Source organism: Nothoprocta perdicaria, unplaced genomic scaffold, assembly GCF_003342845.1.
Source record: "Nothoprocta perdicaria isolate Ctin4 unplaced genomic scaffold, notPer1 scaffold_47, whole genome shotgun sequence".
Taxonomy (NCBI): domain Eukaryota; kingdom Metazoa; phylum Chordata; class Aves; order Tinamiformes; family Tinamidae; genus Nothoprocta; species Nothoprocta perdicaria.
In genome coordinates this window covers 3,364,671-3,377,042 of record NW_020455721.1, presented here as the reverse complement: position 1 = coordinate 3,377,042, position 12,372 = coordinate 3,364,671, and the positions used below count along the sequence as shown (strand labels likewise).

At 45.0% G+C, this 12,372-nt stretch overlaps 1 long non-coding RNA gene across 2 annotated transcripts; it reads left to right on the top strand.

Moving 5' to 3' along the window:
• The first annotated feature begins 2,907 nt into the window (after positions 1 to 2,907).
• LOC112953931 lies at positions 2,908 to 11,209 on the top strand. 2 transcript variants are annotated; one of them, XR_003250644.1, is made up of 4 exons: positions 2,908 to 2,961; positions 5,358 to 5,524; positions 6,167 to 6,251; positions 11,188 to 11,209. It is a non-coding gene; the product is annotated as an uncharacterized LOC112953931 (long non-coding RNA). The 2 variants fall into 2 exon arrangements; XR_003250643.1 differs by lacking the exon at positions 11,188 to 11,209 and adding an exon at positions 7,361 to 7,810.
• The last annotated feature ends 1,163 nt before the right edge of the window (positions 11,210 to 12,372 follow it).

The window sequence follows — 12,372 nt, the reverse complement described above, 5'->3', positions numbered from 1 at the left end:
TGCCCACCATGATAGGGTTCGAGGGCCAAACCAAGGTGTGGGCAAACAACCAGCTCTGCCTCAGTTCAGGTGTTTTCAACGAAACAAAGGGAAGAAACTTCTGAAAATGGTCTCCTCACAGCAAGAAAACTGAAAAAAATATATATATTTTTAAAAAGAGCCTGTTTTCCTGCTAGCAACAGCCTTAACTCAGATATTACCCAGTGAATCATTAGGTTTTTCCCAATCCAACAGTATAAGGAGCATCTCTGCCGGTGCCCACCTGCTCACCTGACACTCCAGAGCCTGCGAGGTGGCAAGATACCTTTCTACTTGTTTTTTTTCCTCTCTCTTCTCAACATCAGGCTGCAAATGAAAATACCTTTTCAGCCCTTGTATTAGTACCCGTACGGACGACACCTTTAGTGAGTGTTATTCATTGCTGTAATAGCTGCACCTGTGTGCAGCACGCGCCGGAGCGGCGGCAGCTGTGCACTGTAATTGCAAAACATTATTTTCTGTTTCTCCCTGAAAGCTTTTTTTTTTTTTTTTTCCCTTTTCTTCCTCATTGCTGTTCTTGCCATGAAGGCCCGTTTATAATGACTGTAGCTCCCTTTCTCTCTGCGAGGTTCTGCGCTGGCCTCCCCATGGCACAGCCAGCACACGGTCAGGCTGCTCTGGGCTGTGGGCTGCTGTTGGGGCTGGCAGGGAGGCTCAGTGAGGAATAATTCAGTTCTTCCTTGGATGTTCTGCCCTTGGGTGCCTGCATCGGTGCAATGGTTGTGGGCTAGGATTAGGGCAAGTGCTATGGAGTGTGCACAAGTGGAAGGAAGGAAGAGAAGGAGTAAGCAGAGAAAGGAGTTATTAAAAAAATAAAAGAAAAAATGATTAACAACTCTATAAAAAGTTCTTTCTCTTTCTCTTTCTCTTTCTCTTTCTCTTTCTCTTTCTCTTTCTCTTTCTCTTTCTCTTTCTCTTTCTCTTTCTCTTTCCTCCCTCCAGAATTCTTGCTTTTATTGACCGTAGTTCAGGCCTCAGCTCCCTGAGGTCCCTGTCCATCTTCTCGGGCAGCCACTAGGATGCCGGGAGCCACATGGATCAACGTTGCTCCATGGGGTCCCAGGGCAGGCGCGCGCCTGCGGCCTAACAAGCTCACACTTGGTACTGATGCAAAAGGTCTGCCGGTAACCGTGAGGAAGGGCAGTGTAATTTGACTGAAAGAAGAAAAAAAAAAAAGAAAAATCCTATTGGGATGTACACACTTTGGCGTGCGGCCGTGTAGGGAATCAGTCATAGAATAGGACGGGTGTACTGAAAAGTTGGACAATACAATTCCCTCCCTGCAACCCTGTTCCTCCACTGTTTTTTTTCCCCTTGACTTTCCAAGTCCTGCTCCTTTGCTCTTACACCAGACAGAGGCCTGGAGTGCCAGGCGTAAATCCCAGTTCCCAGCGAGCGCTCCGAGCGCATCCCTGCAATGCGGCAGCGGCGGGAGCTCGAGCGGAGCTGCCACCGGCCTGACCTTGTCCTGGGCGCCGAGCTCTTCTTGCACGGCCTGCGGAGCGCCCTGCGGCCGCCCTCGGGCCCTGCACTCCACGGATGCCAGGAAGGGGAAACAGGAGGGAGGGAGGAAGAGGAAAGGGACACAAACACCCCCAGCCGCAGGAGCCTCAGGACCTCCGTGTATTCCCCGGAGGGCTGGAATTGCTCCTCCACCAGCTCTGCTTGGGGGAAAGTCCGAGGATGAATAAATGATGAACAAATGAGCCCCAGGCTCACTGAGGGGTTGCCCGCCTTTGCCCGCGGGGCCTCGTTTCCCTGAGGACGAACTCGGGCTGCCTTTGGGTCAAGAGGCTCCTTCTCGCCCTGTCACAGATACCCAGGAGCAGTAGAAGGGTATTTTTTTTTTCCTCAATAGCACCGCCATGCAGGGCCCTGCCCAGTAGGTGGCAGTGCTCCCTCAAGGATTTGGGGAGACATTCCCAGCCCCGGGAAAAGCCGATTGTTTTGCAGCCAGAGTTGGAAAAAAACAAGAAAGAAAGGAAAAGGAAAAAAAAAAAAAGGAAAAGGAAAAGGAAAAGGAAAAGGAAAAGGAAAAGGAAAAGGAAAAGGAAAAGGAAAAGGAAAAGGAGAAGGAGAAGGAGAAGGAGAAGGAGAAGGACAGAGTGCAGGATCCCCATTTCCCCCTTCTTGCCTCCTTTTGGGCAGATACACAGAAAAAAGTATTCATCTTTCCTGCTTATTTATTTTATCTGTCTGTGTAAAAAATACAGGGAAAATTTCCTTTCTGTGCCTAAAAGCAAAGAACAGATTTTCACCCCGTTAACAGGTTAGATATCAAAAGGTATATGTGTGTATACAAATGCGTGTATATATGTATAAGCATATATACATACACATAATCTTCAGAGTTGCTGATGAGGAATGAGATAAAACAGCTAAGGAATGAGATACAACAGCCACTCTGTATTCGCAGGGGCAGTGAGAGAACACCGAGAAGTAAATGACCGCGGCTTTCTCATAGATGGATTCACTTCTCAGAAATCCAAGGCTAATATGTTTGTTTCTCTCAATTCCTCCAGCCACAGAGAAAGGTTACATGCAGCTTTTTGTAAAGCTCAGGGTCTGGTTTTCGTTGGTTCTTGGTTTTTTGCTTTCTTTTGCATAATGATTTTATACATAAATATATATATATAGTGTGTGTGTGTGTGTATATATTCTTTTTTTCTCCACAACACTTTTGCTCTTCATGGCTTGCTGTTAGTGTACTGAAAGTTAAAGCCTAGGAAGGGGGGCAGGGGAATTATTTTAGCAAGATGAGGTGGAAAAAAATGCCACATGAAGACAATTGTCCAGCTGATAAGATGCACCTGAGTGCTGCAATCAGCACCTCCCACCTTAACCCCTCTCATCTCTGCTTGAATGCCACAGCTATATGGGAGTTGCTGTGCATAGAACTGAAAAATGCTGATATTTTGAAAGGTAATTGAGATGAAAGTTTCCTGAACTCAAAATTTTGGGGACTTTATGTGTGCAGGAAAGCTTTTTTTTACATATGATAGTGAAGCACCATGAGCACTGGTGAGTGGCATGGAGCAATGGGTGCTTTTAATCCGTTATGTGCTTTTTCCAGGGATCTATATATCCAGAAAGGCTAACTTGAAGAAGCATTTGCAAATTCTGCCTTTTCTCTGTAGCAGTTTGGGAGCAGTGTCCTGGTAAGGTCAGCTCAAGAAACTTTTCTAGAGATGACAAGTGATTATGAGGAACAGGGGACGACTTTGAGAGGATGCTAACTGCTTGTCTCCATTTAGCAGATTTTCTTTTTTTCTTCCCTGTGAATTTAGTGATGATGAAGGAGATAGGGCTGAGAGCCGTGGAGTGGGGAGCCCTCTTGATAGGCACAAAACCAGCACAGAACAGTGCCTTTGGTTGCCTGAATTCATAATGTGGGTTGTAGAAATTTTGGGTTCCCAACTTATGTTGCTCCCTGCAGCCTTCCAGGCTTCCTGGGTTTGTTTGCTTTGAAACTAATGACTTTATAAATCATCAGTACAATCCTGAGAAATCCTTCTTGTGTTGAGGAATGGAGTCATCTGCATTTCAAAAACTATAATGAATCTTTCAACTTTTTCCTGTTGCTGCTTCTGCGTTTCTGTGTGTTGGGTAATTAAGTTAGGGGGACCTATCAACACGAAATTCAATTTACCTTGAAAAAGATTTTTTTTTAATATATTTCCTAACCAAGAACTTAATTGCAAGGCAGAGCACAGCAGGAGGTGTAAGCTGGCTTTATCGGTGTGTTTGCGTGACATTTTGCTCAGCAGTTTTAGAGCCTGATGCACAAAGAGGTGGGGATTACCGCGAGGCAGGCAGCGACCAGTTGAACAACAGCAGTTTGTTATGTCAAAAGGATTTTTCTAGGCGACAGAAAAATGGGACTTTTTTTTTTATCTCCTGAATACCTCTTGTTTTTTATGCTGAGTTTCAAATAGCTGTCCAGATCAATGTTGTCAGTTCCTCATGTGGCAGCGCTAGAGGAAGCCACTGGGATCAGCTAGTCCTGCAGCATCCCTTCCTCACAAGGGGGGACTCTGCCTGTTTGTAATCTGAAGCATATTTCCACGCTGATTTTTAAAAAATAAAAATAAATGCATTATATTCCAAGGCTGTATTTTTTTTATTTATATATATATTTTTTTAATTCTTCCCACTGAATAAGAAAGGTTGGTAGCCAAGGGAATTACCAACAGGTTAATTCCACACAGAATCTGTCCCTGCATGCACTGATCTTAAATTTCAGGTGTCTTGATAAAATATCATAAAAGACTGCTATACTTTATTTTTTTATTTTTTTATTTATTTTTTTTGTGGGAGAGGAAAAAAAAAGATTTGTCCAAAAAATGCATGTAAGGAAAGAGAGTTGATTTCAATCCCTGCCTACAGAGAATGATTTTCTCTGATTAAGAGGTCTTTCTCTGGTATCTTTTACAGAAAATCAGCCATGAATATTTTAGAGAGGAAATCTTAAAAGATGAGTGTAGTATATGGAATTTGATCAGGATTTTTACCAGCAGGTTTTACCTTCACGTTGCTGCTTAATACCAGCTTATATAGCTGTTACCATCTGTTGGTTGTGAAATGATTTGATAATTTTGAGTTCTGTTTCTATGGGATGCACTTCCATTTAACAAGAAAACACCATCGAAACAGGCACTCTCGTTAGTCATTAGAACGGCCAGAGACTGAATAGATGATGGAAACTGAATTTCTTTCTCATCTAGTCCTTGTCAACACTATGTGAAAAATAGAACAGGCCTCAAATTGGGAAAAGAGCTTCATCAAATTTTGAACTTTGAAAGTTATTTTCATTGTGCAGGGTACAGAATGGTCTCTTTCATTTCTTGCGAAACAGGCCACAGCATCCTTTAATGAAATTTGTTAGCAAAATGATTCTTGTGATATTTAATTTACTGAAGGTCCATATTTCAGAGAGCAAAAATGCTCAGTAGTAGCTTTGGTGCTATTTTTTTTTTTTTTTTTAAATCATGGCAAATTTTGCTGGAAAAAAAAAAAGAGGGAAAATACTGCAAAGTGTATTTTTTTCAATCAACGAGAGCATATTTAATGCATAAAATATCAGCTATCAGTCTTTAGTTATAAGTGAAACATATCCAGATATTCTGTATGATCATTCAAAGCCTGGTTTGGTGGTGTGTGTTTTATTTATTTTTTTTGCATGTAATAATTAGTAGTGACACTGGAAATCAGATCTTTAGCTGCCACGCATTTGAACTCGCTGCAGTTGTCTGTCTTTGAACGTTGTTCCTGATTTTCAAGAATTTGCACTTTTTTTCTTTTTTTCTATTGCATTACAGCAACCCATCGGCCTTGAGTGAAGACCGGGCTCCTGTTGCGAGCGGAGCTGCACAAACTGGCAAGAGCCACTTGCTCCCCTGAAGAGTTTAGCAATATCTGCCTGACGAAGGCAGGCACCACTGGCGGGTGCAAGCAGGCAAGCTGGAGACCAAGGCACTTGTCCAAGGTCAAGGCTGGGATGGAATCCAGTTTTCCAGTGTCCTTATCCAGTGCCTGACTCACGGCTAGCTCAGACTTTCCCACCCTGACCCTCTGCCATGCCCTCCTTGCCCGGCCTTTTGCGGTTGATCGGACTTCACTCTGGTCTTCCCTTGTGTTTCCCAGCACCCTGTTTTTGGGGAGCATCCTTGTTCGCTGTCACACCTGAGCCTTATGAGGGAGAGCCCGGGAGTTCTCTATCTCTAACAGTTGCTGGAGCCAGATGCTTCAGGGGGATGGAGGAGACACCCGCAGCAGGCAGTTATGAAATGGCTTACCCCTGGGAAGGTTTCTTTTGAACTGCTGTCAATTAAAGGATGACTTGTGGCCTCAAGCACTACTTTTTTTTTTTTTTCCTAATATTTAGTATTTAAATTCTAGACACTCTTGTTACCCAGGCTTGTTTATGCTTGGGCTGCCTAATTTAAGCTTAAAAAAAAAAAAAAAAAAAAAAAAAAAAGCTCCTCAGGGCAGAGTTCTGGTCTTCTTGCATGTTTGCAAATTACCCTGCCCCCTTCTTCCCCAAGAACTGTGCAGAGTAATAAATAAAATAGCAATGTGGGACCTACTGGTTTTAATGAGCCAATTCCAACTTCTCATTTTCCTTTAGGAGATGATTGTTGCATACCTGTTGAAAGTGTCATCTTCCTGTACCTTAAAGCAAATGAAAATCATATTCAAGGAGGACTTCTGAGGTGAGGACCATGTTCAGGATGTGCTTTGGTTGCAGCTATGCTTTCTATGTCCTTTTTGCTGGTTTATGCACTTGAGGCACTCTTAATGTGTTGGCAGTGAAATTTAGTATTAGGAACCCAACCACCAGCTGGCACCCTGCAAGGCGACACAGCTGAAAACCAGAGCGTAGTGGGACAGAGGGATAACACATCCCCTCCCGAGCTTGGGCAAAGCTGCTCCTAACCCTCCTTTCTCAGCCTGCTGTTTTGAGTCGCTTTGAGCTTTCAAGCTGGAAAGAGCTGTGCCTAATACCAGTTATCTGGGAACTTACAGGGCTGTTCTTTAAAGTCTGTTAACTGCTCCAGAAAGTGCTGGTAAATATGATTTGTACAAGCACTTACAGCAAATTGCCTGGGAAACACGCTCTCTAATGCTTTGCTCGAGCACTGAGGACGTGCGCGCGCTGGGAGCGAGAGCAGCATCCTCGACTGCTTTTGCAAAGGAGGCAGGGCCAGTGCATCCAGGAAACCTGCGTTCCTGAAGCAAGGCAATACTTACAGCAACGAAGGTTTTGGTGGCTTCATCACAACCCCTTTGGATCCTGTATCCTTGCTGTGGCATTGCAGGCTGCTTTTACTTGGACCAGGAGAAATAAGTTCTTTCAGGTCACGATTAGTTTATTTGACAGAATAGCTTGAATAAAATCACAATGTACCTGTCTAGATATAGCTAACCTATCTGCCCGGCAGTTCAGGAAATCATGTTAAAGCCATACAAATGTTGCAAATTTAAAAAAAAAAAGCCAAGCCAACCCAGGACTCTCTGGTCTGACCTTACTGAGAAAATTGAATGTAAACAAAGCCTGATGCGAACTCTAGGTTAACCCTTGTCCCCAGGTTTGGCTGAGATTAAGGATGAGTCATTTACTGTGGTGGAAAATAATGGTGAAAATAAGCATCTGGATTGGTTTTCTGGCATGCAAGCAGCCACACTGTGTATATTGTACCTCAGCGTGAGGGACCGCAATGAAACACTGATTTTTTTTTTTTATTTTTTTAACATTTCAGTTGCTGGAGCTCTTATCCATCTTCCATCACCTCCTTCCCATTCCTTTATTCTTTTCTCCTAGCACCACAGAGGGAAAAAAAAAATGGGAGAGGTCATGCAGGAGACTTCCTAGCCTGTGCACGTGCTAGCCTGCATCCTCAGAGGCAAGTGAACATGCTGCCAGTTTGATTGGGAGCAGTGTTCAGATGCCAGCCTTCACTACAGATGGCTGAAACTGAATTTTCAGTTCATTGGGTGTGCTGTTTCTACCCTATCTGAACTACAAGTATGTTTGTTTAAATATTTTCTCTGAAATTTCACTTTTGGAAATTTGCCTTGTAGCATTTCAGAACTAATTCCGCCCGGTGAATTATTTAATTTGGGAGTTGTTAATTATAATAATTGTATGATATCCCCTGATGTTAGTTATCAGAACTGTCCTGATGTAATTGATAAGTAACACAGACAATATGAAAACTGATATGAGCCAGCTAAAACAGGTTTTGACATCTGATTTTAAAATTTCACTGCAAAACTCCAAAATATGACCTCCAAAGGCCAACATGTTGTGAGAGGAAAATGTCTAAACAAGTTTTATTCCATTTCATTATGGGACTTTTATAGACATCTTTATGAAAAATATTAACTAAGTTAAAATCTTCTGTTTTTCATTAGAAATAAAACCTAAAATGCTGTCCCCTCAGCTAACTTGCAGCAGAGCTGCTTATGTGAGGTAGATGTCTTCCATCAAGTCTATATGAGAAGATTTTGCATGGGCACTAGAGAAATGAGACAACATTCTGTTATGAATTTTATTTAATGCCACGGTGACTTTGTCTTACTGTGTCTATTTTTTCCCTCTGCCCTACCTGGGCTCCAGCTCTTTTTATTAGGGTAAAATACTCAGTGATTGTGTAAGTTGCTGCCTGCCTATACATTGTATCCACTTGCCTCACCCAAACTGAATGAGGTTTATGATATTATATATTAACTTGTGGAAGTGGATATGGAGTGCACCAGGAGAGGCCACATTCCCATGCTCTCTGCGTTATGCTCCTTGCACCATGTTCCCTGGGATGGCACAGAGTGACTGTACCAGCCTAGCTGTGTTCTGGAGAGGTGAGGAAAACCATGAAGCTGAGCAAGCCTCCCTGGTGGGCTGCTAATGCTGTCCAGGTGGCCAGTGACCTAGAAGAATGGATGTGGGGGCAGCACAATGTCACCCGCATCCCCAAACAACTCTTCTTTCTGCTACGGTACGAGCCCAGATACTTTTGACTAGACCAAGGGCTGGGGCAAACCCCATTAGCTTGGGACAGCTGAGGTCTGCAGATGGGCCACACAAGTTCCCCAGCCCCCAAAGCGCTTCCCCTGACCCTTCACATGAGCCTCCTTGTCAAGGGACCTGTGCTTCACACCCCTGGCACCCTCCTCCCACCACAGCATTTCTTGCCCTGTGCTGAGCAGAAGAGTAGAGTGAAGATAATGATCCTCATTTATATCAGTTAAGGTCTCAGCCCACTCTGGAGTTTTCTTCATTAGGGCTGGAGGCTGTATTTATTTTCATTTCTCCTGTAGTAGTGGCTTGCTGCAGTGCAACTGAAGCATCTCTTTACTGTGTGTTAGTGGTATCAGCATTGTCCCTTCTCATTTCTTTTAACCTTCTTCAGCTTTACCTTCCTCCCCTGCCCACCTTTCCTACTCTCGCTCCCTTCCCATGGGTTGTTTTCACACTCCCAGACAGAATCCAATGACTGGATTTGTTGTCTGCTTGGAGTGAAAAGTCATGGGGTAGAGGACTCTACTGTGCTTGTCCTACCACTTCTTCAAAGGCATGTGGGTCAACCTCCTGTCTCCCTGCAGCAGGCAAATATCTTGCCTGCTCCCTCCATGTGGCAGGCCAGACGATGCCCTTGCCCTGTACGGGGTAAGAGCTGCTGTCTTTCAGCTGACAGCAGACAGCAAGATATCTGTTGTCTCTAGAACTCATAATAAAAAGGCTGAGGAGACAAAAAAAACCCACACAAAACAGATGGGTACACTCTGAGCAAAGATCATGGCCCATTTCCCATAGTCATCTAGCTGAGGAAAAGGAATCTGGGCATGAAGTGTGACGTGGCAGCGCACATCCCACCCCACCTGCCCTTATACTGTCAAGGGAGCTCTTCATGCTCAGCCCTCGTCCCCCCGAGGACAGGGCTGAGACCACCCTTCGAGTGGGTGTCTCATCCTAAGGAAGGCCGGATCCTCCCTTACCACCATTACTCCCATTCCTCCTTTGAACGTTACCTTCAGGCTCCATGCTGTCCCACCTCCAGAAAGAAAAGGAAGCAAAACCCATCATTTTAAATGACCTTTCAAGGGCCCCTGGCTCTCAGAGCTGTTTCCTCTCTTTCTGAGGGTAATGGAAGTTGGGCGGACTTGGCTTTTCGGGCAATAAGGCCTAGGGATCTAAGTGCATGCTGCAGCAGGAGCAGGAGGCCTGGGACATGTCACCCGCAGGGATCCGCCCCGTGCCTACAGCAGCTACTGCACTGTTAGTTCTGCCATTCCTCTCTCTCTTCCTCCTCCTGCCCGCGGGGCTGCCGTGGCCACAGCGTGCCTGTGGTTGTTGCTTGGTGGTCCCGTTATCCCGCAGAGCCTCCGGGGCTGCTGACAGTGGCAGGGACAGGGGCCACCGCTGCCCTTTGCAGGGAAGCCGCCACCACGGAAAGCTCATTGCTAGGCTGAGCTGTTTTTGCTGATTTCTGCCTTGAAAACGTTGTCTCTTCCCTGTGGCATTTAAGTCCAGATACTCCCCCTGCTGGAAGAAAAAAAAAAAGGTGAAAAACAACATTAAATAGGCCGAAATGGCCTGAGAAGGGTCAAGTGTCATTTCACTTTTTACTCCTTGACAGACTTGCATAACTGTAACTGTGGCTGTGGCTGCAGCAAGGCTGTGGCCACTAACTCCCTGCGGACATGTAAACAGAGTGATTTTGGAGCTTTCCTCTGAGCGCCTGCTTTAGAAGATACATAACAAGGCCTTCATTAATAAAAGCCTAGCTTCTGCAGCACTGGAGAGCCTCTCAGTCTGCCCTCACACAGGACTTTTTCCAAAGCCTGCCTCTAAATTGTGCTGAGTGTAGAAAATGCTGAGACCTGCCGGCTCATTGCACTTGTCACTGCTTACTTTTGCACCTGATAAGAGCCTTAGACGCTCTCCAGAAGTAACAGATTCCTTCATAGAGGAAAAGCCCGTAGTACAGATTACCCTTCTGTGCAGCCCTGAGGCTGCCTTGCAACACCCTGGAAATCCCGTTTCTGGATAAGGGAAGCGACAAGGTTCGTGCCCTGTGTGTGTGCGATGTGAACAAACGAGTGTCTGCAGGTACATGGGTGCATGGAAATGGATGTGGAGAAAGTGCCCGTTAAGCTCTTTGTCAGTTTTAAAGGTGGACTTAATACATTGGCTTCTATAGAGAGTTTTATAGACTTGTTTCCCATCAATGGGCAGCCCTGACTGCATTAATTCCTTCCATTGAAATAAATGAGTCTGTGACTGGATCTGACTGCATGGCTTTCAAGGGAATTCATTCTGTATCTTTCATGTTAGCGATATCTGTGAAAAACAGGAAACTGTTTTCCCATCTCATTCACATAATAGATAAGATGAGAAATTAGCTGCTGGATGAGCATCCTGGGGGCTGTTCATTTTGTCACAATAAATAACGCTCTGCTGCTGCTGCTGCTGCTGCTGCCTCATGCGCGCATGCACCGCGCGCTGGCACGTGCGCACGCACACACGGGCTGCCTCTCTCTTAGGATCATCCTCTCACTTGAGTGCAGGGCTGCCTCCTTGCTACGGAGTCTCCTGTTTGGAAAGGTTTTCCTCTCTTAATTTTTTTCCCCCCTTGTTTTCTCCCACAGTTGCTGCCCACGTTGTGTCTGCGGCCTTAACCGGGCTGGCTGTGCACACCAGTGAGTGAGGAAGAAGGAGCAGCTTTTGAGCAGGGAGCAGGATTTCGCTTTGGAAAGGACATCCCGTGGGCCTTCCCAAAGCCCTGCAGGGCTCCTGCCTCGCTCAGCACACCTTGCTCCTCTCTTCCCTCTTCCATGTCCTTGGAAAGAAACCTGGGTATGGACTTGGCAGGAACCCTTACGCACATGGGCAGGTCTCCCAGTGAGCCAGGACCTGAGGGCACAGACTTTCTTATTAAGTTAGCTTTTTCCACTACTTCACATTTTGCCCATTTTTCGAAAAGTAAGATGAAGGCAACCTCAGGTTGAGCATGCTCAAGTAATGCAATTGCAATTTAGAAGCAAACAAATGCATTCCCATAAGGATGCTAGAGAAGGAGAGGGTGCCCTCAGACTTATCTTCCTGCAGACCTTGCTTGGGGGGATGCTCGTAGCCTTGGAGAATATTTGAAAAGTGGAAAGTGTAGTCAAAGCAGAGGGCCCTTTTTCTTTTTTCTTTTTTTTCTTTTTTTTTTTTTTTTTTTTTTATGTTTAGAAAACTAAAGAAAGGGAAATCAATTATGAGGCCTACCTGAATTTTATTTCCTCACCAAAAACCAAATTACTCAGCAAACTTATCGCTTGCTATTGCAGGGCTTGGTATTAAAGAAAACAATCAGGCCAGCAGGATTAATCTCTGACAGCTGCCTTATCTTTAACTTGCACCTTTGTTATTTTCTGATGAGCTTCTCTTTTTTTGCTGCCACGTTGTACCATACCTCACTGGTTCCTTTCATTTTATCATCAGGCAGGAGCGGAGGACCTTTCAGTTTATTAAAAAACCTTTATTTGTGAAGAACAAAGAGGGGGGAAAAAAGGCAAACAATGAGGTCAGACAATCTCCTCCTTGCCAGGAGTCACTCACCTGTTATTTAGAGTGTTATCAGTTAGAGGAGACTTGCATCATTGAAAATCGGTCCCCGACAGGATGCTCTGTGAAAGCACACACATGTGTGCGCTCACGCTCGCACACACACACGTACATGCACACACACAAAAGCCCCTTATGACTGACTCATATTAACCTCCAGGCAAGGTCCTCTACTGCCAAGGATATAATATTCTCACCGGGGGGAGTTCGCTGTTGTTCTCGCT